Genomic DNA, 25220 nt, shown 5'->3' on the forward strand with positions numbered 1-25220 from the left:
TGGCTTTGTGGGAGAATTTTGAGTGAAACAGGTGGCCCATCCACGCCCTCTTAATATGAAGGGTATCAGAAGATTTAAGATGGGTTTCCTGTAGGAATATGACGTCACCTTGAAGATGTTGCAGCCGCGTCATTACCTTACCAATCTTAGCAGCGTTATTCATGCCCTTAGTGTTCCAAGAAATCAGTCGCACTCCACTACGTGTCGTTGTCATGGGAGAAACCATCAAAGAGGGAGAACAGTTGACCTGGACAAACACTGTCTTTTTTACACAGGAGGGTGGGAAAAAGAAGACAGAAAATTATAGTAATATTGACGGTAACAAAAAATAAAATAAAAACCCGTGTGGCCATACCCAGAACTAAACCCAAATTACACGACATACTCAAACACTTCTAGCTTTAGTCTGTGTAATTACACAATGTTTGTAATTACACTAACACTAATCTTCCGGGGTTCTATTCCCTATCTAAACATTAAGGCATCCCCATAGTATTACATCCAGGATAAGTGAATGAATAAAAAAAAAAAAAATAGAACATTATCGAATATTATGCAATTAAATCTATGCCAACACCACAACAGTAACAGAGTAAAACACACATACACTTCAGTGTAGTAAAATCCACATGAGCAGCTGGTCCAGCAAAGAGACAAAATGTGATTGTTTGCTTTTTCATTCAGCGACCCTAAATGGGATAAAATAAATTAAATAAGGTGCAAAATAAAGTCTCTGAATGGCACCCCTGGCAACATATCACGAGATCCGGCAACGGGACCTCAAAACAACAAGGATCAGAAAAAATATGTAAAAAGTCACTGAAAACACTGAAAACCGGCCAGAAAAAAAGACCATTAACAGTGGAAAAACACACATCCGTCTTCGTGATAACGCCAAAACAACAAACCTTTGTTATTATAAAACAGACGGGAAACTGAGGTACAGAGGAAAGGTGCAAAATAAAGTCTCTGAATGGCAAAGGCACTCATGGCAACATATCGTGAGATCTGGCAACGGGACCTCAAAACAACAAGGATCAGAAAAAATATATAAAGTCACTGAAAACACTGAAAACCGGCCAGAAAAAAGACCATTAACAGTGAAAAACACACCTCCGTCTTCGTGATAACGCCAAAACAACAAGCCTTTGTTATTATAAAACAGACGGGTAACTGAGGTAGCCATGGAGGACTTGTAAACAAGGCTAATGTTAACAAGCTACAATGCTATGCTAGTGTTAACTCTCGGATAATCTTGTCCTTCTGCTGGAATCTGTGGAGTCTGATAATCACGGGCCTCGGTCTCTGGCCTGGTCTCTGGCCTGGTCTTGGCTTGCTGGCGAGTGTCCGGTGCGCTCTGTCGCACTCCGGGGGGGAATCAAAAACGTCGTCACCGAGGACTTCGAACAGAAGCTCAGAGAAGAAGATGGAGGGCTGAGGTCCTTCGATGGATTCAGGTAAGCCGACGATTCTAATGTTATTACGGCGACTGCGGGACTCAAGGTCCGTTAGCTTAGCCTGTAGCCTGGTGTTGCTCTCCGCTAGTTTAGCATACTTTGACTCCAGACTTTGTATGCGTCCGTCTTGTTGGTTTGCGTTGGCTTCAAGAGACACAATTGAATGGGTATGGTCAGAGACTGTGGTTTGAATGGAGTCCAGTTTGGCTTCAAGCATTGAAAAGGATGCCTTAAAATCCGAAGAAATAGCGCTCCGAAGCTCCTCCAAGTGGCTAGCCAGGACCGCCATGTTGAACTCCGAACCTGTTGCGGTAGCGAGGTCGCCCCTGTCAGACTCGTCCTTTCTGCCTGATTTTGATGGTTTGGGAGGCATCATCCAGCACCAAAGTGTTCTGAGTGAAATAAATAACAACTTGGCGATGGCCAAAATCGAAACTATGGGGATTTGAAATGTGAAATGAATAAAAGTGACGGGAGCTAGACTCGACGCTGCCTACTGCATTTCGTCCAAACCGGAAGTTCGGCACCTTGTCTTCAAAGCTTAGTTCAACTGTCAGAAATCTGGGAGTGACCTTTGACCTTTGACCTTTGACCTTTGACCTTTGATCTGAGGTTGGACAAACAAATGAACAATGTCGTCAGGACTGTTTTTTTTTCCAGTTACGTCTCCTGGCCAAAGTTAAAATGTTTTTAAGTCGTCATGACCTTGAGAAAGCCATCCATGCCCTAATAAGTTCAAGGTCAGACTATTGCAGTGCACTTTATGTTGGCGTCTCCCAGTCTTCTCTCAGTCGCCTTCAGCTGGTGCAGAACGCTGCTGCCCGTCTTCTAACCAACACCAACAGACGTGTGCACATCACTCCTGTTCTTAACTCCCTCCATCGGCTTCCTGTCCTTTATAGAACTGATTTTAAGCTTTTAATGTTTGTTTTTAAAGCTCTTAACGGCCTCGCCCCGTCGTATTTATCTGAGCTTTTAACAGTCCTGGTAGAGCTCTGAGGTCAGCAGATCAGTTTCTGCTGGAAGTGCCCAGGTCAGAATACAAACCGTGGGGTGAGCGAGCCTTTTCCCAAAGCTGCCCCCAGGCTCTGGAATAAGCCCCCCATTGACCTGCGTCTTATTTCTGACCTGGGCCTCTTCAGATCCAGGCTAAAAACCTGCTTATTTAGGATTGCTTTTAATACCCAGTAGTATGATGACACTTATCTTATTTTATCTTATTCGATTTTGTTGTATTTTGTTGCTTTCACTGTTCTTTTATTGTTTTTATTTGTTTTTACTTCTTCTTCTCTTTATTTATTACCTGCTGTAAAGCACTTTGGTACAGCGGAAGGATTGTTTGTAAAGGGCTGTAGAAATCAAGTACATTTACATTTACATTTATAAGTGAGTATGAATCAAAGTCTAATGAGATATGAACCTTAATGTAAAAAGAAAGAAATGTGATGGTGGATGGATGAGCGGTTCATGGTTTGAAAATTCAAGTTTGTCAAGAAATACTCAGCATTTGACCAAAGCTATTTGCAGGCTACAGTCCTAGTGTCCTAGTTTCATCAGAGATGCATTGGCTTAATTGTGCTGTGATGCAATGGTACTCACATTTACTGTGATATTATAAAATGAATACAGATATTGGGTCAATGACACTCATTTGATAATATCATAGGTGCTTTTTTTTCACTCAACACTATGTTGCAAATACAAAGGTGCTGTTGAACAGTTGGTGAGGAAGAAGAGCAGTGGCCAACCAATCGGAAGGTCGGTGGTTCAACTACTGGCTTCCCTGGGCTGCATGTCGACACGTCCACACTGAACCCCACGTCGCCTACCGATGCATCCATCATTGTGTGAATCCACCGAAGAAGACGTGTTGAATGTGAGGTGTTGTGTTAAAAGTGCTTTGAATGGTCAGCACGACTGGAAAAGAACTATACTCACTCATGTGTTTGACCTTTTCATTATCCTTTGAGATACAATCGTTGACCCTGGATTCCCCTGTAACTTTTCAATCAAGGGTCCATAACAAACTGTCTCACCTGTTTCATGTAACAGGAAAGTTTGTGTGTGTAACATTAAAATGTCTTATAAGATACCAGCTTTATCATTCATTTTCAGACTGAATCTAATGAAAAATCTAGTTTTTAACATTGTTAACATGTCCAAAGAATTTCTTTATCAACTCTTTCTCCCAGCAAAATGTGTAATAGTCATGGAACACAGAACATTGTGTTCATACAGATGGACAGTTGTTTTATCATCTACTGCTTGCTCTTCTCTTCATGATCTTTTTGAGTCTACAAAGGCCAAAGAATCCATCACTAATGTCCAGGTACCAGATACTCAGGGACACACTCAAATGTTCTGTGTCCATACCCTTAGTGGTGGTGTCATGGCTCACCTGTACATGTGTGTGCACTTGCAGTGCTGAGGGCTGTTTGTGTGGAGCAATCTAAAATCAATGGAGCATGGCAGGTCAGACCTGAATGCCAACATAGGCATTAGAGAAGAGTCAAGGACATTAAACCATACAATCACTTCAACTGGTGACCTTCACCACAGCCATATAGAATACTGGCCATGGTGACAGATTAACAGTGTTGGATTGATGGGCATAAGCCTGACCACACTGATCCTTCACTGAATGCCTTGCTCAATAACTCACAACTGCAGTGTTGTACAGCACTCAGTCAAATTATATCTGCTTTCCTTATGTGTGCAAAGACAGAAGCTCTGTGGTGAAATGTGAATGTTTCATATGCCATAACACTTAGATAGAGCAGTACAGTCATGAACTAATGCCAAAGAAATATTGCTAATATTCTTGGAATATTCCCACAAGAGGTTATTTTTTGTGGCTTGTGGTGTTTCCTAAATATGTAGGATGGCATAAAGTCATTTCAATCCCATTTTTTAGAATAAACCCTTCCCTTAAAGCGGCACTATGCAACTTTTTCATGGTCATAAAATTGCTTGGCAATCATCAGATACCTTGGCTGACCTGTTCTGATGAAAACGGTGACATTTCCATCTCCATCTGGTGGCCCTAGCCCGAAACAGCGCTTGCAACTTTGCCTGTGGCGCCGCGTGCTTTGTTTACCTCTGGAAGTCTCGCGACACACGAGAGCCGAGAACTACTGCTTCACGGCAGGTCTAAAGGGCTCTGAGCCGAGCCAGGGAGCCTGATAAGACACACCTCTCTCCATTAGCTGTCGACGGCTAAATTGAATGTGGTTAGCTTCTAGAGTAGTAATATATAATATGACTAGACTGTCGCCTTATTTTCTACGGAGCTCCCCCTACAGCTTTGGGGTGTGTATTGCATGGTAAACAAACCCCGTATTACTGAAAGTTGCATAGTGCCGCTTTAATTCCCAGTGGTCCTTGCCAATTGAAACAGATTTAGGGGTGTAGTGGCTAAAATATTCCCCTATGAAGTAAGACACCACTTTAAGAGTCATGTAAAAACATACATATAAACAGGCATTGTTGTAATCTCCTACATACAATTTTACACCAAAATTAGCATATCGATTAAATGTTTTTTTCTCTTTTAAGAAACAGGCCACTCCGTAAGCCAAGCTGTTTGAATCCTTTTCCACTGCCCATATTCCTGGCTTACACACATTTACCAAAGCTCAATTCAATCCAATAGCCACCATTTCCTTCCAGGGGGCTAACACTGTAAACTACTACAACAGGAAGGGATAATTAGCTGTTTGTAGCTTTGAGAGCTATCCGTATCCTTTCATAGTTGTCTGGAGTATATTAGAGAAATGTAAGAAAACCAAAATGTCTTCCATAGCTGCAAATACTGGTGGATCAGTTTGTGGAAGGTGTGATAGGTTGCAAACGTGTATTTTTGTAATTAACTGGATGCTACTTAGCATAAATAATACTTGTGACTTTTGTTCATCTTGAATTAACACGTAAAAGTTCCAGATGCATGATGTGATCACTTAATGAGCTCTGTGTTGAACTGTGTGAAATTTATTGTAAATGCTAGTTTGAAGTGTGCCTCTGCAATACTTGTGTGACAGTGTGAAGTCTTTGTGGCTTTTCAGTTTTGCCCTACCTACCATCTCAGAATGAAGCGACATGCACTAGCTCTTGGCTGTAATGGCAAAATGGAGGGATAGGGCTAACTGGTAGGGGTAAGAAGTGAAATGGGATGGTCTGATGCTTTCAGGCTCAGTACACCAGAGCATTTTCACAATGACATAAAAAACTCTTTCTGACCACTGTGTGTGTGTGTGTGTGTGTGTGTGTGTGTGTGTGTGTAATTACTGGTTCAGTTAACATGAACCATGACCAAATATAACCTGAGCCCAGGGGTCTCCTACATACTGAAGTGGTACATGTAGGTCACCCGATTACCAGCACACATTCACACCCATCACTGACAGCCCCAGTGTTCATGTGTCCTTCTGCCTGTTTTCATTTTCTCTTTCTAACAGTTATTGCTGACAGAGACTGCTAGCACTGCTGTCTCTGTCAGCTAACCTCGTCTAAACTCGTCCCTCTCAAAGACTATTCTTTGCGTTCATATGGGAGCGTCACTGAAGCTATGTAAGTTGATCTGAATTCAGAGGAGTCTATTGGTGAATAGATCTGATTGAAGCGGTTGATTATTTCCACTTACTTACAGGGAACATGACATGTGAATCTACTTGTCTCTCACAATGCAGTGCTTCCTGTAGTACAAATTGATCTAATGTTTTACTTTAGAAATATAGGCTCATTGAGGTGACAAAGCTTGTAAAAACAAAGCTGAATATAAACTATTCTAAATGCTCCTGAACTGTCACTTTGAGACAGCTGTAATTAATCTACTGTAAATGATGCTAAAGCATTTAATATTGAATGAGAGGTTTTCTATTGAATACTCCAGCCAGTCTCGCCACCAATCTGATGTTCAATATTAAGAGTTGTTTTAATGGCATTTCTCTTATCCCAACTCTTCACTGTGACTGTTGATAAGAAGTATTCAGAACAAATAAGTCACAAAAGTAGCTATGTTCCTCAGAGTGCACGACTCTTCCGGTTGAACATTTTGGTCAAACCACCCTGGAAAATGTGCTGTCGTTGTCTCATCTTAAACCATATGTTGGAATACCTCAAAGTTGCTCAACTGGATGAACTCATCTTAGTCTTATATACGATCAACCTCAGGATGAATTTTACACTTGCTCCATAACTGCTTTGGTAAGTGTTTGTTCTGTCCATCTTTTTGTAATGTTGGAGTGATAGAACCAGCAGTCTGGAGGGATCATTGGACTGTAGAGACTTTAGTTTCCCCTCAATGGGTCAAGGTTGCTTTAACATTAGTTTATAACTCCTTCTAATTCAACACATGCAATATATTCAGTCATGAAGAATACTGATGACGAGAAGATGATTATTATCAATCATGATCCGTCATTGTATGATATTTATGACAAAAACATGAGGGTGATTTTCAAAATGAGTTCACCTGCTCCCTAAATGCCTTTGTGCTGCCCTCTTCTGCCTTTTACAATGATGTCTAATGAATACTGTGACACTTCAGATTTGAAAAATGTTGAAGCAGATAAGCAGTTTCTAATGCAGTGTATGTGTGTGTATGTGTGTGTGTGTGCGCGTTTGTGTGCGTTTGTGTGTGTCAGCAGTCTCCAGTCTAACTGCCTAAGGGATGTGTGAACTGTGTTCTGGCAAATGTGCTCTGGTGTTCTGTTTCACAGAATAACAAGTATGGCTGTAGGTGTTTCAAGAAATGGGGGAGGTGTGTGTGTGTGTATGCAATCAAAGTACTCCACCAAAACAAAAAAAAAGTACTCCACCAAATCCTGATGTGTTTATAAGCAGCAGCACATTCAGATATCTATTGAGTATGTAATTGTGTGATTAATGATTGTGGAATTCTGCCATATCTGTTTACTTCCATACAGACTGTTAGGAAATGCAAATGAATGCCTCCACAACTTGAAATCAATAGAAATATGATTTTTTTGTTTTTAAATGGACTGAATTTATTTGGTGCTTTCTTGTCATATTGACTTCTCTGAGCACTTTCAGATTACAGGCCACATTAACCCATCCCCACACACACATTTCATACAAGGCTTCTTTTGTTTTCAGGAGAAGCCAGGGATTGAACCACTGACCTTCTAACTGGAAAAGCCCTTGATCTCCACAGCCACCAAAATGTCCAGTATGTTACTACTGGTATGTCTTATTATAAATCCTCTATACCTGCTTGATAAATTTCAGGGCCATCGGGGGGCTGGAACCTATCCTAGATGCCACTGGGCGAGAGGCGGGGTACACCCGGGAGGGTTTGCCAGTCCATCACGGGGCCACACAGAGACAAACGTGACACACAACCATGCACACTCACTTCTAGGGACAATTTAGAGTCACCAGTTAACCGAACATAGATGTTGGAAAGTGAAAAGTGGGAAGAAGGTACTCGGAGGGAACCCACACAGAATAATATTATTAATGGTTCCTAATGATATTTTGATCATATGTGAGACCCCCGCGGTCAGAATATAGAATTTTCTTGATTTTCTCGACCGGTGTGGTCCAGTGTTCTAGAAAAGCAGCGGCCCTCACATTACCCAACAGTCCACTGTGCTTTTACCTGACTACATCACCACCACTACTTCTTTTGTCATAGTCCCCTCTGCAGTGTGTCAGTTTGTGCATTTCAAATGTACTTTCACCGCCTTGCTAAACTTGTACTTGGCCTCTTTGAATCTGTCTTTGTCCCCACTCCTGAAGGCCTCTTCCTTATCCAACCTTAACCTTCTGAGTTTGGTTGTGTTTGTCGTTGTCGTAACTCACCCTGGTGCGTGATGGAACAGAGCTTTAGTTTCTGCCTGTAAGTAGGAATCAGGTGGACCATGACGTGGTCAGAGTGGCCCGGTACAGCACAGGGGACGGCGTGATAAGCATCCCTGACTGTGTTGTAGCAGTAATCCAGAATATTCTCCTGTCTGATCGGGCATTTAATAAGCTGTCTATATTTAGGAAGTTCGTGAGTGAGATTTCCTTTGTTAAAGTCACCAAGGACAATAACTAAAGAGTCCGGGTTGGTCCGCTCCACACACAGTATCTGGTTGGCGAGCATGTGCTGTGCGTCCTGCACGTTGGCATGCGGCGGGATGTAAACACCGACCAGAATGAATGAAGCAAACTAACAGGGTGAATAAAAAGGCTCACAGTTTATCATGAAGGATTCCAGGTCAGGAGAACAGTGCTGCTGGATCACTGTCACATCGTTGCAGCAACCACCGTTGGTGTAAAAACACATTCCTCCACCTTTAGCTTTGCCGTCGAGTTCTGTGTCTCTGTCCGCTCTGTTGAGTTGGAAGCCTGCCAGCTGCATTAATACCTATTAATCCACACAGCCACGTCTCCGTGAAGCACAAAACAGCAGATAAAGAAAGGTCCCTGTTTTTTCCCAACAGCAGTTGTAGTTCATCCAGTTTGTTGGACAGTGAACGCACGTTTGAAAGAAATATTCCCGGTAGCGGTGTGCACTATCCGCACTGGCGAAGATGCACAAGCCTGTTTCCAGTGTTGGGAGTAACGGTGTTTAAGTGTAACGGCGTTTAAGTATAACAGCGTTTAAGTATAACAGCGTTTAAGTGTAACGGCGTTTAAGTATAATGGCGTTATTTTTCCAGTAACGGAGTAATCTAATTAATTACTTTTCCCATCGTTACAACGCCATTATCGTTACTGAGAATATAAAGTGGCGCGTTACTACAATTCGGTTGTAGACTTTCGGCTACACATCAGCTGCATGCTGCCTGGAGAGAGCAGGGGTGGGGATGATGACACCGTTGCAAATGCGATGATGATTGGCTGTGTGGGCGGATGCCCTGCTCACGCTGTCTCACTGCACGCGCTGACGACTACTACTAAACACAGACAAGACAGCGGCGACGAGCCAGGGAAGTTCAAAGGTAGCGTTCTCTAACTGGAAGTACCGGCACTACTTCTCACTCGTGGAGATAAAAGAATGTGTATGTAACATGCATGCTATGCCCAGGGAAAAAAACTTTATCCACGTCTACCTCAAGTAACCCAAATCTAATGAAGCACCTTACATCAACCCATGTGAGTATGAAGCACTTGTTGCTTCTGCAGCTGCTAACCCAACCCCAGGCCCAAATGCAGCTAGCTAACCCAACCCCAAACCCAAATGCAGCTAGCTAACCCAACCCCAGGCCCAAATGCAGCTAGCTAACCCAACCCCAAACCCAAATGCAGCTAGCTAACCCAACCCCAAGCCCAAATGCAGCTGCTAACCCAACCCCAAGCCCAAATGCAGCTAGCGTGAGCCCCAACGAAGGAGGCAGAGCCACTCGAAAACAAACAACACTCGATTTTTTTGGGTCAGAAACAGGTGACCACCATTCTATATTCAATATTTATGTTTTTATTTCTATGCATCATATGGCAGGCTGCAATCTATTGAGTTCAAATAAATACCGAATGTTCTTTATTACTGTATATAGCGTTTTTATTGTTTAATCAGTTAATATAAACATATTTGATGTTAAAAATGTTGTAAAACGTAACAGCGTTATAGAACATAAAAAATAACGCCACAGTTACTTTGCTGAGTAACTAATTACTTTTGCAATGTGGTAACTGAGTTACTAACTCAATTACTTTTTGGGAGCAATAACTAGTAACTGTAACTAATTACTTTTTAAAAGTAACTTGACCAACACTGCCCGTTTCCCTCTCTTCCGGCGTTTCACTGCGTGAGCAAAGGTGAGCACACCTTTGACCAGAATGTCCAAAATTTCCAGTGTAGGGAGAAGAAAAGTCGGGAATAAATCGTCTGGTGATGTTACCCTGATGTTCATGAGCTCTTCTCTGAATTAAAGTGCAAAAAAAACCAACGCGCACCAACACATCGAGGCAGCTGTCCGCGGCGCCATCTTGGATGGTGTGAATGGAAGGCTTTATCTACTTCTGGGATCCAGGAGAAGGGGGTTTTAAATGAAAGTTAGTTTAGTTAAGGGGGACCTGGCTATAGTTGTGGATGAAGCGACGATAGAAATTGGCAAAACTAAGGAACCTCTGGAGCTGTTTTCTTTTGGAAGGAGGCGGTCACTCTGCCACTGCCTTTATTTTGTCCGGGTCCGTCCTCACCTGCCGGCCCTGAAAGATATAACCCAAGAAAGAGATGGATGTAACATGGAACTCACACTTCGTAGCCTTTACATATAGCCGGTTCTCCAGGAGGCGCTGCAATACTAGACAGACATGTCTCCAAAAAAATTGTTTTCTAGTTTCAAGAGCAAATTGACCCTTTTCAGCTTCCTCAAAGACCCAGAGATCTTGGATCAGTGGAGCCGTTTGTTTTTCATGGCCAGCAACACGGGCAGGAAAATGTTTGGATTTGCTTGCTGCACTTCACAAGGATCTGTTGGACTCTGGAGGGAGACTGACGCTAAAAGTGAAAGCTGTTCCAGCACTAAAAGGTCACAGCTCTGAAGCTGAAGTGGAGAGTGAAACTGTTTCAAATGTCTGTGCTATGTTGGCATTAGACTTTCAAACGTATTGAAGTACAAGCTAGTTACACTGAGTGAAAAAGCAGCTAAGGGGGCTAATATACTTTGTATTCATTTATATGTGCAATTCTTTGTAAATCATCTGTGCCCCCACCACTGTCATTTCCAACAGCGTCAATGCTGTTGTCTGGGACACTAAGGGCCTCTGTGTTGACCTCAACCAGAGGTCCAAGGATGGAGTGAAGAGAGGGACAATCAGACTGTCCAATCAGAGAAATCTTATCCATATCCTTTGCAAGAACACAGCGTCCAGTTCAACTATAACTAATCTCAAACACACAGTACTCAATGTCAGATCTTTAAAGGGGCACTAGGTAGCATTTTCACCTAAAATTAAAGCCTTCAGGAGTTTACCAAAGGTTAAACAAGTCAATAGTAAGCGAATGAAGCCTGTCTCGGTCCCAACAGGGGTCTGTATGCTGAGAATCCCATATGTAACTTCGGCAGGAGCGACCCGCTTCTGAAGTCTCGCGATGTGCGAGAAGAGTCGTTTGTGTTTACGGCACTTAGCTAGGTACTGTATGCTAGCTGTACCTGTAGTTGTAGCTATGTGTTAGCTTGCGTTGAAGAGCCAACACCAAGCGTTTCATATTCTGCCTTTCACAGACTGAATATGAAACGTTCGATGTTGGCACTTCCCATCTTTGTGAAATTTCTCCAAGCGTGATCTTGTTCATCTACCATAGTGATCTGCGTTTTAGTTCGTAAAGAGACAGGTGATGATGGTGCTCTAATTCCTCCTGAGTTCGAGACGTAGCCTAGCTTCAGAAATACACGGACTGACCTGATTAGAATAAGAATAGCGTTTTGATCCGAACAAGAATTGTTATCTACACATGAAAAAGGATTCATTTGTTCGGATTATGATTGTAATAGGAATAGTGTAGAGCTAGTCTGCGTTTATTGCGGCGTGTATGTTGGTAGTGCCTGTGCGCATCTGTCTAAGATGTAACTTTTGTAAGTGTCTGCTAATACAAAGGAATCACTCCACGAATACACTATGATGAGGGAAGAATCCCATTCAAGATCAGCAACAGTCCATCCATCCATCTATCCATCCATCCATCCATCCATCCATCCATCCATCCATCCATCCATCCATCCATCCATCCATCCATCCATCATCTTCCGCTTGTCTGGGGATCGGGTCGCGGGGGCAGCAGCTTGAGCAGAGAAACCCAGACGTCCCTGTCCCCGGCCACTTCCTCCAGCAACAGTATTATAGCATATTATCTTGAGTTCTCTCTTTAGAAAATCTCTGATTATAGTATCTTACGTGGGCATTCTACACTTGTGAATCAGATGACCTAACTGCACTGACTAAATAACACAACGGCAGCATTCGCCACGATGTTTAGTTAGTGGATGTGTATAATACAAACATGCAAAACAACCAAATTATCATAGGAAAAACGGACAATGTACAGAAGACATGGTCGCTGTCGTTTATCTGCCAGGTTGCACGAATAGGTCAGAGGTCTCATACATTCATTGCCATATCTTCACCTATTAACAGCAGCTTACTCAGAAAAATAGGGTGTGGAGCTGAGAGAAAACACAATCAGTAAAGTTGCAGGTTATGAGGGTACTCACCAAACAGACGTCCTGTTGTGGCAGTTTGTCATGCTGCTCACTTTCATTTTCTACATCCAATTCTGGCTCAGACATGTACAGCTGAATTTGAGGTGTTGTTGATACTGTGTTTGTCAAAGTTTTCTCTTATGTAAGGTATTAAAGAAGCTCAGTCTATTACTAGAGCTACTGAGGCATTTGACGTTGGATGGCTGGTTGACGCGCTGCCTGTCCTGGCTTGCTGCTCTCGTACCATTTTTAAATCAATTTCCACGCCGTCTTGAAGTTGCCACCAGTGGATTTATTCTCTCATAAGTTTAACGAACAAACAAACAACAAACAGCGGCATGACGAGAGCCTCGCGCCACAGCGGTCAAAAACCGTTAGCACTTCCGGGTCAAAACACCTGTCCAACAAGAGTGCATGAGACTCCTATATGCACCTGAGACCCCCTGGTGACAGCACAGTGACACCACACACATACAGAGTACATTACACCCTTGACTCAGGACACCAACAACACATTTAGCTCCTACACACCGGCCCCTATTGTTAATGGCAGACCGACATAACAATTCAAAATACAACGAAAAAGGAGCAACAAATGTGTTATAGTTACATTAAAGTACAGTACGGACACATCTATTTTCCATGCACCAAACACAGTTTTGTCACTGGCCTTTCAATAATGTTGGCCTTTGTCTGTAACCTCACAGAACGCACAAGTCCTTGCTTATCTGGAAAACCCTCCAGAACCTTGGCAAGTGGCCATGAATCACGTGGAGCTGAAGAATCCATGATCACCACAATATCTCCAGCTGTCAAACTCCTCTTCTTTTCGTTCCACTTCTGCCTCTTTTGTAGCAAGGGCAAATACTCCCGTATCCATCTCTTCCAGAAAAGGTCTGAGAGATACTGTACTTGTCTCCAACGTCTTCTCACATACAAATCATGAGGTTCAAACACTCCAGGTGGCAAAGCTGGTTTACCCCTCAAGAGAAGAAGATGATTAGGCGTGAGAGGTTCCAGGTCATTAGCATCCTCTGAGAGTTTGGTGATTGGACGATCATTCAAAATGGCCTCCACTTCACAGAACACTGTATGAAGTCTAGGGCTGACGGCAAATAATCGATTGGTCGTTGGTCGACCAAAAAAATTACCAGTCGACTAAATTCCATTGGTTGATTGGTCGCAGAAAAAAAAAAAAGGCGCGTCTCGTCAAAGGGCTCCCGGGACTTTTAATTTGAAGGGCTTGACAAAGGAAGACGTCAAACAAATCAAAACGGTAAATTCGTGTCACAAGGACAGAACGATCAGTTAGCCCGTAACCCGTCCTGGAGTAACGTCCAAGGAGGTCGTTGCGCAGGGCACACTTTGCAGCTGTGCATCGATCCGGCTCTTAAAAAAGATCCCATTTGCCGTGTCATAGCAGCTGCCAGACGTCTTGTTGGAAAAGTGCCAAGGCTACAGCGGCTCTCACTGAAAAACAAATACAACAGAACGTTGTTGAACACGTGAAGTTCCATCTCGTGGAGACATCCTGGATGAAACTCATCCAGGATGTCTCCACGAGATGGAACTTCACTGCATGTTGGAGCGCCTTCTGGAACAGAGGTGGCCGGTCACCGCTGTACTTTCCGACCCCGTTACCACACACAGATCACGGCCGCGCTGTCATCCTCGTGCAGCAACAGGTGTCTTTTCATGTTTATGAGCATGGGCAGCGTGTAGACCTTAGATCGGGCCTAAAAAATCAAACCCGACCCTTTCCGAGCCCGTGCACATTGTGTCCGAGCCCGGCCCGGCACATTAACTGTAATTATGAGCCCGAGACCGCTTTAAACCCGACCATTTCTTAATATGTGGGCCGTTATAGCTGACGTTGTCAACTACAATTCCACAAAGCCGACACATACATTGTCACTACCCACGACTTGTTTAAAATATGTCCATACCTCCGACTTTCCTTCAAACTTGCTCACTTTTAATTCTCCCGTTTTTATTTTTTTCTTTACTTCTTCAGGCTCCATGTTGCACGCCAGCCAATTCAGCACAGCAGGGCAGGCTCGGTGTTACGCTTGCCAGTGGAGGAAAACTGCGCATGACACATAGCTAGCCTTTTGCAATTTCGTAGACTGACTTGTGTAACTTTGTATACATTAAGAATATTGTCTATATAGAATATTTCGTCTAATTATTACATAATTTTGCCCATACCAATTAAGCTAATAGTGATTAAAAAAAAAAAAAGCTTGATCACGCCCGGTCCGGTCCGACCCGAGGATAGTGGCGTGAAATATCGGACCGGCATCAAGTTCGGGCTCAGGTGCGGGCAGAGAATCTAAACTCTAGCAGCGTGGCAGAGAGAGATGCATTAACATCTTGTGAAAGCAACTCGGTAAGTGTGACCATCGGCTTCAGCACCGACACTATGTCTTCTGTTATCCTCCATTGGACCGTGGTGAGATCCAAATCGCGGTCAAAATGTTCAAAGTCCGTCTGTCTTTCTGATTATTTTTGTGACACATTCAGAATGTCAAAATCTGAAATAATTTGCCCGTGTAAAGAGAGGGCAGACTTGAAGCACCCGGCTTGTGCGCTGGTAAAATTCTGCTTGTCAGCCAATGGTCACTAACGTAAATGCGGCAGCCGGGCATTAAAGGAATTATTTTTTTTTTTTTTGGGGTGGGGGGGGGGTGTCGATTAGTCGATTAATCGGAGTAAATGACGACCACTGGTCGACCAACAAAATCCTTGGTCGTGGACAGCCCTAATGAAGTCCATCGTCATCCAGCTTCTGCTGATGCAGAACAGAACTGAGGACTCTTCTCACCAGGCGGATCATCCGTTCCCACACACCACCATGATGTGAGCCTGCTGGTGGATTAAAGCTCCAATGAATCCCAACCTGTGACAGAGCTCCTTGAATCCTGTCCTGATTCAAAGCAGTAAGGGCCTCCTTCAGCTGTCTGTCTGCTCCAATGAAGTTAGTGCCATTGTCTGATGTTAGACTCGTCACCTGTCCTCTTCTGCTGATGAAACGCCGCAGAGCATTGATACATGCGTCCGTGTCCAGTGAAACAGCCACCTCCAGATGGACAGCCCTGCTTGCCATACAGGTAAATATAACACCATATCTTTTACAGGTTGATCTTCCTCTTCTCACTTCCACTGGACCAAAGTAATCCACTCCTGTGTTGGCAAATGGTGGAAGATCAGGAAGGATTCTCACCTTTGGCAGGTCAGCCATTTTTTGTACCACTGCTCTTCCATTGTAGCGCCTACAAAAACTGCATTCACCAATAATTTTCCTGACAGCTGCATTGGCGTTTGTAATCCAAAATCTCCTCCTCACCTTGGACAGTGTGTGAGTCCGCGCACCATGGCCCAGATTCTGATGTACATGTCTGAGAATAAGTGTAGAGATGTGCTGATCTTTGGAGAGAATGAGCGGATGCTTGGCTTCCTCAGGCATTGCTCCTCTGCTCAGTCTTCCTCCAACTCTCAGGAATCCATCCTCCAAAACTGGATCCAGCCTGTATATGGGACTCCGTCGACTCACTGACACTTTCCCGGAAGACAAAGCAGACATCTCTTCACCAAACCTCTGTCGCTGACAATAGCGTATTATGGCACTTTCTGCTCCAAGCAAATCATCCAGCGTCAGGGAACCACTCATGGATGTTGATGTGACTCCCTTTCTTTCAGTCCACCTCGAACCGTCCTGACTTCTTTTCTCGAGACAGTTAGCCACAGAAGCCTTAAACTGCTTCCCCTTGCGACTCCATTCCAACAACATGACCTTTAATCTCAAGATCCAGGCAACAGCTGTCTTGAGTCTCCTCCAGTCAGAAAAGTAGGCAAGTAGCTGGTCACTTGGACTAGAGATGTCACACACACTGATGGTATTCACCATTACCTCCTTTCTGACCTCTTGGTCACTTGAGTCCACTGAGACGTCCAACACAATTCTAGGCCAGTCCTCCTCATGTTTCCAAAGAAATGTAGGTCCTTCCAGCCATCTATGATTGTTCAGAAAATCCGAGACCTTCATTCCCCTAGATGCATCGTCAGCTGGATTATCCATGGTACCGACATGCCTCCATTGTGAGGGTTCAGATGTTTCTCTGATGGTCGAGATTCTGTTGGCCACGAACGTGTGAAAGCGTCTATCCTCATTGTTAAGGTACTTCAAGACTGAAGTGCTGTCAGTCCAAAAGACTGAATCCTCGACCTTAACGTCCAGCTCCGACTTTAACAATGAGTCCATTCTGACTGCTAGGACAGCTGCTGTCAACTCCAGGCGGGGAATAGTCACCGCCTTCAGTGGAGTGACCCTGGCTTTGCCGAGCAGAAAGGTGACTTGGATGTTGTTTTCCTGATTTAACATACGGATGTATGTTACAGTTCCGTATCCACCTTCACTAGCATCAGCAAAGTGATGTAATTGGGCACACTTGATCTCTCCAAACTCCACTGGCTTGATACACCTTCCCACATTGAATGCAGACAGCTGATCCAAGTCCTTCAACCACCTTTCCCAACGAGGTTAGATGTCCTTGGGTAGATCATCATCCCATCCACAGCCTCTCCTACAGAGCTCCTGCTGCATCATCTTGGCAGGCAAGGTGACTGGTGCTAGAAAACCCAACGGATCATACACTGAGCTGGTTACTGACAGCATACCACGTCTGGTGAAAGACTGTTGCTTCATCTCCATCTTAAACCTGAAAGAGTCAGTTTCCACACACCACTGTAGACCCAGAGCCCTCTCTACTGGAAGTTTATCTCGGTCCAGATCCAACTCCTTTAGGTCTTTGGCCCTTTGATCCACTTTGATGGCTTGTAACACAACACGACTGGTGCTAATCCATTTTTCCAGAATGAAACTCCCCTTCTGACATAGAGCAGTTAGCTCTTTTATCGTTTGGATAGCTTCTTCTTCGGTGGCCGAGCTCTTTAAACAGTCATCAACATAGAAATTCTGCTTAACAGACTGAACCACCCTATCCAAAAACTCAAGACTGGTTGTCGTCCGCAGTTTTCCTCAGTGCATAGCTTACACAACTAGGACATGACACAGCGCCGAACAGGTGTACAGTCATCCGATACTCCTTGAGATCCTGAGTGATGTCACCATCCGGCCACCAAAGAAAGCAAAGAAAATCTCTGTCCTCCTCAGTCACTTTTACTTGGTGGAACATGGCTTGAATGTCGCCCATGAATGCCACCACTTCCTTCCTGAAACGAAGAAGAACTCCAAGCAGTGAGCTGGTGAGGTTGGGACCTGGCAACAATTCACTGTTCAAAGATGCTCCTTTAAATGTGGCTCCACAGTCGAACACTACACGGAGAGATCCTTTCCTTGGATGATGGACGCATAATTCTTACTGATGAGCGTGTTCATGTACCCAGCATACTCTTGGTGCAAGTGTTTGTTGTTCAGGAATTTCCTCCTCAAACCTTGGATCCTTTGCTTAGCCACTGCAAAGTTATTAGGCAGATAGACCTCCTTATTCCTATAGGGCAACTTCAAACAATACCTTCCCTCCTGAAGTACTGCTGACTGCTCCATGATTTCCAGAAACTTGAGGTCTTCTCTGGACATTTCCTTCTCCTTTGTAGTCTTCTCATTACACTCATGATTGTATTGCTTGGCCAACATTTCTTCAAGTTTACACATAGAGATCCTGTTTACCATTACCAAGGGCAGCTCCGCCTCTGAAACACCACTGTTTCCATTCAGTGGTCCATTAACAACCCACCCAAGCACTGTCTTAATAGCATATGGGCCATTCCCACAACTATTAATGACCTCCCAAGGTTCTAATATCTCGGGAGCGTTGGTTCCAATTAACAGGTCGACATTTGCTTTTATGTTAGGGATGTTCACCTTGGACAAATATGGCCATTTTGCCAGTTCTTCAGATGTTATCATGTTATTAACATTGACTGGTATTTGTGTCTGTGTGAGAACCTCTGGGAGAATGTGAAAGTCGTTGCTGTCCAGATCAGATAACTCCAAACCAGTCAATGAGTACGCTGGAACCACTGTCTTTTGCCCCATTGTGCTCAATAGGAAGTTGGTTTTTCTCCCTGTGACATTCAGCTTCCGCATTAGATGTTCTGAGCAGAATGTGGCCGAACTTCCTGGGTCCAAAAAGGCATAGGTTTTTATGATGCGATTTCCCTTTGCACTCTTGACCTTCACAGGCAGGATGGATAACACACACCGGTCCTTACCGGCCCCTGTATGTCCACATGTTTTGATTGAAGTTGACTGGTTAGGTGTTTCAAACTGTTCCAATGCGGGTTGCCTTTTAATATGAAGCACAGTGGGATGGGTTCGCCCACATATTTTACATGTCAAGCGGCTTTCACAATCACGGCTCATGTGTCCTACACATAAACATGCAAAACAAACCCCCTTTTTCGTCAGCAGCTGAATCTTTTCTTTGTGCTTCCTTCCCTTGAACTGTTTGCAATCCTCCAAAGAGTGGCCACGAGCACAGCAAAGGCATTCAGCCTTTTCAGCTTTTCCTGGATCTGATGTAGGCTCTTTAATTCTCTCAGGCACTTCCATAGATGTTACGGTGGTGGCCCCAACGTTTCCTTTCATTCGGTTTCAAGGCTGTGCTTTAAACCCAGTGGCAGTCTTTATTCCAGCAACACCATATGACTCCTGTATCTCTCCAAACAAAGGGTCAGAAAGAATCCTGACACGGCGCTCAATAAACATGACCAGATTATTGAAACAAGCTGGTTGATTGGTTGTCTCCATTATGTCATGAGCTATGGTCCTCCTTTGCTCCCTCATTCTGAATGGCAACTTGGACACAATGGCTCTTATATTTACTGCCATATCCAGTTCCTGCATGTACTGAAGCTCTTCCATTACATTACAGCATCCACGCAGGAATAAGGAATAGGCTTGCAGTATTTTCACATCCTCAGATTTTATTGACTGCCACGCAAGAGCCCTTTCCATGTAAGCACTTGCTATTTTGTACTGATTTCCAAAATGTCTCTGGAGAAGTTCCTTTGCCATTGCGTAGCCATGCTCAGGAGCCATATGCTGACAGCTACGCACCAATTCACGTGGCTGTCCTCTTGTAAATTGTTCCAGATAGTATAAACAATCCGCTTTTCCTGCCTTTTCCTCAACTCCTTGCTCAAAGGCTTTGTTGAATACTCTGTAATGGAGAGGATCCCCTTCAAATGTGGGAATATCTCGTGGTGGCAATGACATCCTATTCTGTTGCTGTACCAGCGCTGCTGTTATTTCATTTTGTCTTTGCATGATGGTAAGTATGTCAGGTGGACCTTGACTGATATGTTGATAGTATGTAGGTTGAGCGGTTGTTGATTGGTGTTGAATTTTCAGTGATGTTCCAGACACATTTACTTGGTGTTGTTCATTTTGGCTGCACTTATGCGTTGAAGCAGCCTGGACCCATTGCTCAGTTTCCTTAGGTCGCACATCCTTTAATATTGCTTTGTTGGGTGGTAGTGACCATTTTCTTAATTCCTTTTGTTGTGTTGATTTCCATGCTTCAGGGTGGTACTCCGTTGCTGTAGGGTTTAATGCATTGATTGATTCTCCCTGCCTTTTCCTTGTCTCCTTTTCTAAATAGGAATTCATGCCATTGCTGGGTGCTTGAGATGAACTTGTCCGTGATGAAGCCTGTAATACAGCCAGCTTAGCAGTGGACGCAGCTATTTCAGCTTCCAACTCGAGCTGCTCTCTATTCCTCTTCAGCTGCTGTTCCTGCTCCTCCAATGCATGCTTTCCTTTTAAAGCTGCAGCAAGAGCAACAAGTGCTGCCTTTTCTGCCTCAGCCTTTATGGCTGCACAGGATGTTGTGCTTGATTTTGCACTGTTATGACTCCTATGACTTGAGCGTTTGCTAATATTTGAAACGCTGTCATTGGGATTGATGTCATCCACAGCATTACCATTTTCATTTGCATTACCTTCATCACGTGAAATCCACATTTTTGTGTTAGCAATGCACTCATTAATAGGCAGCATTTTAGCTTTAAACCATATATCATGTTTTTCCTTTTCTTCACATGGCAATAGACCCAACAAACTGTTATGCATGTTTTTTACTTCATAACACACTTCAAACAATTTTTCAAGAGCATTCTGTACCTTACTTTTATCATGCTCCAACATGAAACCTTGTATTGTTTTTCTTATGTTGGTTGCTTTATTTAAATTCACTTTTCTGCCAGATTGCAACCTGTCTAATTCATTGGCAAACGCCTTTGCAGTGAGTTTAACCACTTGTTTTTGAGTTTGCATTTCAACACTGCCAGCCACACTACTGGACTTATTTATAGTTTGCACATTAGTCCCGGTAGCTTTAATTATGTCCGAAGTAGTGTCACGCTTCTCCATGATAGTCAATTGATGACCAGTTCGCAGCAAAAAAGATAAAAGAACCGACGCAAAGTTTTATATACCCCGCCCTCCAGCGACCAATGCATTGGGTTTATGCCCAGTTATGTGTGCACACAATTTAAATGGCCATTTACCGGTGTAGCGCTACAAATACCTCCTTCTCCTTGCGTTGGGCGCCGTGCTGTGATCCGGTGCTCCACAGGCAGCTCACCCTAGCTCCGGCGTCCCGACATCCGCGACCAGACGTTCCTTAAAGTCCAAACCGTTTCCAGCAGCTCCACTCGTCCTTACGATCACCTCCGTTCCGTGCCAAACGTTCCGGAATGTCCAACGAAGTTTCAACTGGTGCGGGTTTTTGACTAATATTAAAGAAGCTCAGTCTATTAGTAGAGCTACTGAGGCATTTGACGTCGGATGGCTGGTTGACGCGCTGCCTGTCCTGGCTTGCTGCTCTCGTACCGTTTTTAAATCAATTTCCACGCCGTCTTGAAGTTGCCACCAGTGGATTTATTCTCTCGTAAGTTTAACAAACAAACAAACAACAAACAGCGGCATGACGAGCGCCTCGCGCCACAGCGGTCAAAAACTGTTAGCACTTCCGGGTCAAAACACCTGTCCAACAAGAGTGCATGAGACTCCTATATGCACCTGAGACCCCCTGGTGACAGCACAGCGACACCACACACATACAGAGTACATTACACCCTTGACTCAGGACACCAACAACACATTTAGCTCCTACATAAGGGTTGTGGTAGCTTCTGACTGGACACATGAGTCGTGAACATCCATGAATCAACACCTCCAGGAATTGACCAATCGGAAGACATTTTAACTAAATCCTCTCAGGAGTATGCTTCTTCCAGGGGTTCAGAAATAATTCCAAATTATTTTGAGTTATGATGAGTACAAAGCTAATCAAGAGATACCTAAGATTAGGAAATGACTGGAGATGATCGTGCCATGTCCACTTTCAGGAACAACTGAATATGTGACAGGTGATCATAATATTTAGCTAACATGGTAGCACATTATGCAAGTCAATGCAAAGCTTCCCTTGTTTTTTTTTCCCTTCATACTCACCCACCGGAGAGTATTCCTGCTTCCACTGTGCTCTGCAGTCACCACCTTGTATTCGCTGGTATTCCATGAAATACAGCTGACTTGGCCACCAAAAACTAAGCAAAGCACTGATTGTCCAAATGTTTGCTTAGCAACTTTAACGGGCACAGAGGCTGAACATGCTAATCGAGTGTGCACAATTAACAGCAACATAGAAGTTAAGACTCATTCACCTGTTTGTTTACTAGGAAACATTAAATGGAGGATTTCTGCAAAAATATAGCTCTTTTTATACTTAAAAGTATGTCCTTGCTCATACACATCTACTTGGGTCAGTGTGCACTCATGCGTGCCTTTATGCATGGAAGAGTGAGTATGTTATTGATTGGCACAGATGTTCCACATGGCCTCTGAACCACAGATGGCCAGTCAAGTTGTCTTCTCTTGTCCTTGTGTCATCTTGGCACCTCATTAGACATGCAGGGACTTGTAAGTGTGTGTATGAGTGTGAATGAGTGTGTGTTTGAGACTCATATGGCTACTGCCTACCAGATGCTGCCAGAAGCTGTGGTGTGTGTGTGTGTGTGTGTGTGTGTGTAGGAGGGGAAGGGTGGCCTGAAGGCTCTCAGGACTGAATGAATGAATGATCCATGCTTTGCTTTGTCCTCATGGGCCCGCCAACTCATTAGCTGTAGAGAAACGAGCATACCTCCTGTTGCTTAAGACTGTGGCTCTGAATGAAGTGTGCGTGGGTGTGTGTGTGTGTGTGTGTGTGTGTGGGGGGGGGGGGTTAGAGTGTGGACAATAGGGTTGGCACATGACAGCCTTTATTTGACTTAACAACCAAGGAACAAGTGTTTTAAGACCTGCTGCCTACTTGACCCACAAATGCACACGATCTTCCAAAAATGTCACTGAAGCCATTTCTTGCTGTCATTGTGTCTATCAAGAATTCTGCCTTTTTTATTTTAGTTGTACAAATATTAAATGAGTGATCTATTGTATATCCACATTGAACCACATCATCATAACTGGTCACATGCTATTTGAGATATTGGGGTGTTTTAAAAATTAAATGAAATGTACCACTCACTAATAATCCCACAAAGAGAGACAAAGAAATGAAAAGTCAACTGTTTTACCCAAGTTTTAGAACACAATAACTGTAATGTCATACAAACAAACACAAATGTATATAAATGTAACCTCAGAAAACCAAAGAAAAAAAGACTTATCATCAAGTGCTCCTATCAATGCAGCCAAAGAAAGTTTTTTGTTCATATAAGTGAGCCATAATGGTTTTCTCTAAAGCCCCTGCAACGCTGTGGAATGAGTTTTTTAACACCAAGATATGACAGCTCTATTTTACTTCTAGGTTACAGTCAATAACACAGCATAATTTTACTAAAAAACTTGATTTTAAACACCTGGTAGTGCTAAAAGATGAGGGTGACGTGCGTTTTTAAAATCAAGTTTAGTAGTACTGCTACGTCATCCTCATCTTGCCATTTTGCTGACTGCCTTGGTTAGAAGAAACCACAACAAGAAGTTACTACAGAAATCGCTCACTTACTAGTTGGGTTGACGCAGTAACATGAGCTGGTAAGGGTAAATATGGTATGGTATGGTAGAGTAAATGGACTTGTATAGCGCTTTTCTAGTCTAGCTGACCACTCAAAGCGCTTTCATTCTACCACATTCACCCATTCACACACACTAATACAGCAGGTCTTAGTCCACATAGGCTACACAGCAGCTTCTTCTACGCATTCACACACATGGATGCATTGGGATGCAACATGGGGTTCAGTGTCTCGCCCAAGGATGCCTCAACACAACACCTGGGTTAGAAATTTAATATACTTTCTCATGATTAGTTAGAAAAAAAGAACACCATCAGGACTAAAATCTGTCCTTCGTACTGTGCAGTGATCTCGTTATTGGACACCATTTTTGCACTTTACATGCAATTCACATAATTATTAGGGCTGGACGAGTTAACTCGTTGATTATTTAACACAGATAAATATTTAATTGCGCATTAACGCAGATTTTTTTTTTTTTTTGGGCTTTTGTGCCTTTAATGGATAGGAAAGTTCAGATAGACAGGAAGCATGGGGCAGAGAGAGGGGGAACGACACGCAGCACAGGGCCGTCCGATGCAAGACTGGAACCGGGGCCCGCTGCAGCGAGGACTATAGCCTCTGTACATGGGGCGTCTGCTCAACCCACTATGCCACGGAGCACCCCTGTTTTATTATTTATTTTATTATTGTAAAACTCTGTTGCTCACAGGCTTTTATTTTGTAAAAGTCTGTTGCTGTCTGCTGCAGAACCGGAAAAGAAAGTAATTTGCGGATCCACCAAACATGGAGAAGGGTACGGAACTTTTACTCGGCCATTTTCATGTTAAAGTTCTTTGTAAATTTCTTCTCAGAAACTGTATAGTCAAGTAATGTAAACTCAAAGGTTATCAGAAAATGGTCAGATAAGACAGAGTTATGAGGGAACACTGTTAACTGTTCACTCTCAATGCCATAAGTCAGCACAAGATCAAGGGTGTGATTAAGGCAGTGAGTCGGTCTGTGAACACTCTGAGAAAATCCAATAGAGTCCAATATAGAATTAAAGTTCATATTCAGGCTGTCATTTTCAACATCTACATGAATATTAAAGTCACCCACTACAATGACTTTATCTGTACTCAGCACTAACTGGGATAAAAACTCTGAGAATTCAGACAGAAACTCAGAATAAGGGCCAGGTGGACGATACACAACAACAAACACAAGAGGTTTCTGGGATTTCCACTTTGCGAGGGAAAAACTGAGAATCAGAGATTCAAAAGAGCTCAAACTAATCTTGGGTCTGGGACTGATTAGTAACCCTAAATATATCAGTATGATGATCACACATCAACTCATTCACTAACAGAGACTTGGAAAGGAGAGATCTGATATTCAGCAAACCACATTTAATAGTTTAAATGTTTTTGTTCAGTGAAAGATTTTGTTTTCAGAAATTCATCCATATTTCTAGAAATGAGAGCTGCTCCTTCCAAAGTGGGATGGATGCCGTCTCTCCTCATCAGACCAGGTTTTCTCCAGAAAGATTGCCAATTATCTATGTAGCCCACGTTGTTTGCTGGAC

The 25220-nt window shown here is 43.4% G+C and overlaps 1 protein-coding gene across 12 annotated transcripts in view; it reads left to right on the forward strand.

Annotated features, from left to right (window-relative positions):
• nfasca (neurofascin homolog (chicken) a) overlaps nt 1–25220 on the forward strand; it is a 225406-nt gene that overhangs the window by 22571 nt on the left and 177615 nt on the right. The window contains exon 2 of one of the 12 annotated variants that reach the window (XM_075461905.1): nt 7572–7658. The exons of the other annotated variants lie outside the window; for them this stretch is intronic. The gene's annotated coding sequence lies outside the window, so the exon portion shown is untranslated. The remainder of the gene's footprint in view (nt 1–7571; nt 7659–25220) is intronic. 12 annotated transcript variants of the gene reach the window in all.

This window comes from Odontesthes bonariensis, chromosome 3, assembly GCF_027942865.1.
Source record: "Odontesthes bonariensis isolate fOdoBon6 chromosome 3, fOdoBon6.hap1, whole genome shotgun sequence".
NCBI classification, from domain to species: Eukaryota; Metazoa; Chordata; class Actinopteri; order Atheriniformes; family Atherinopsidae; genus Odontesthes; species Odontesthes bonariensis.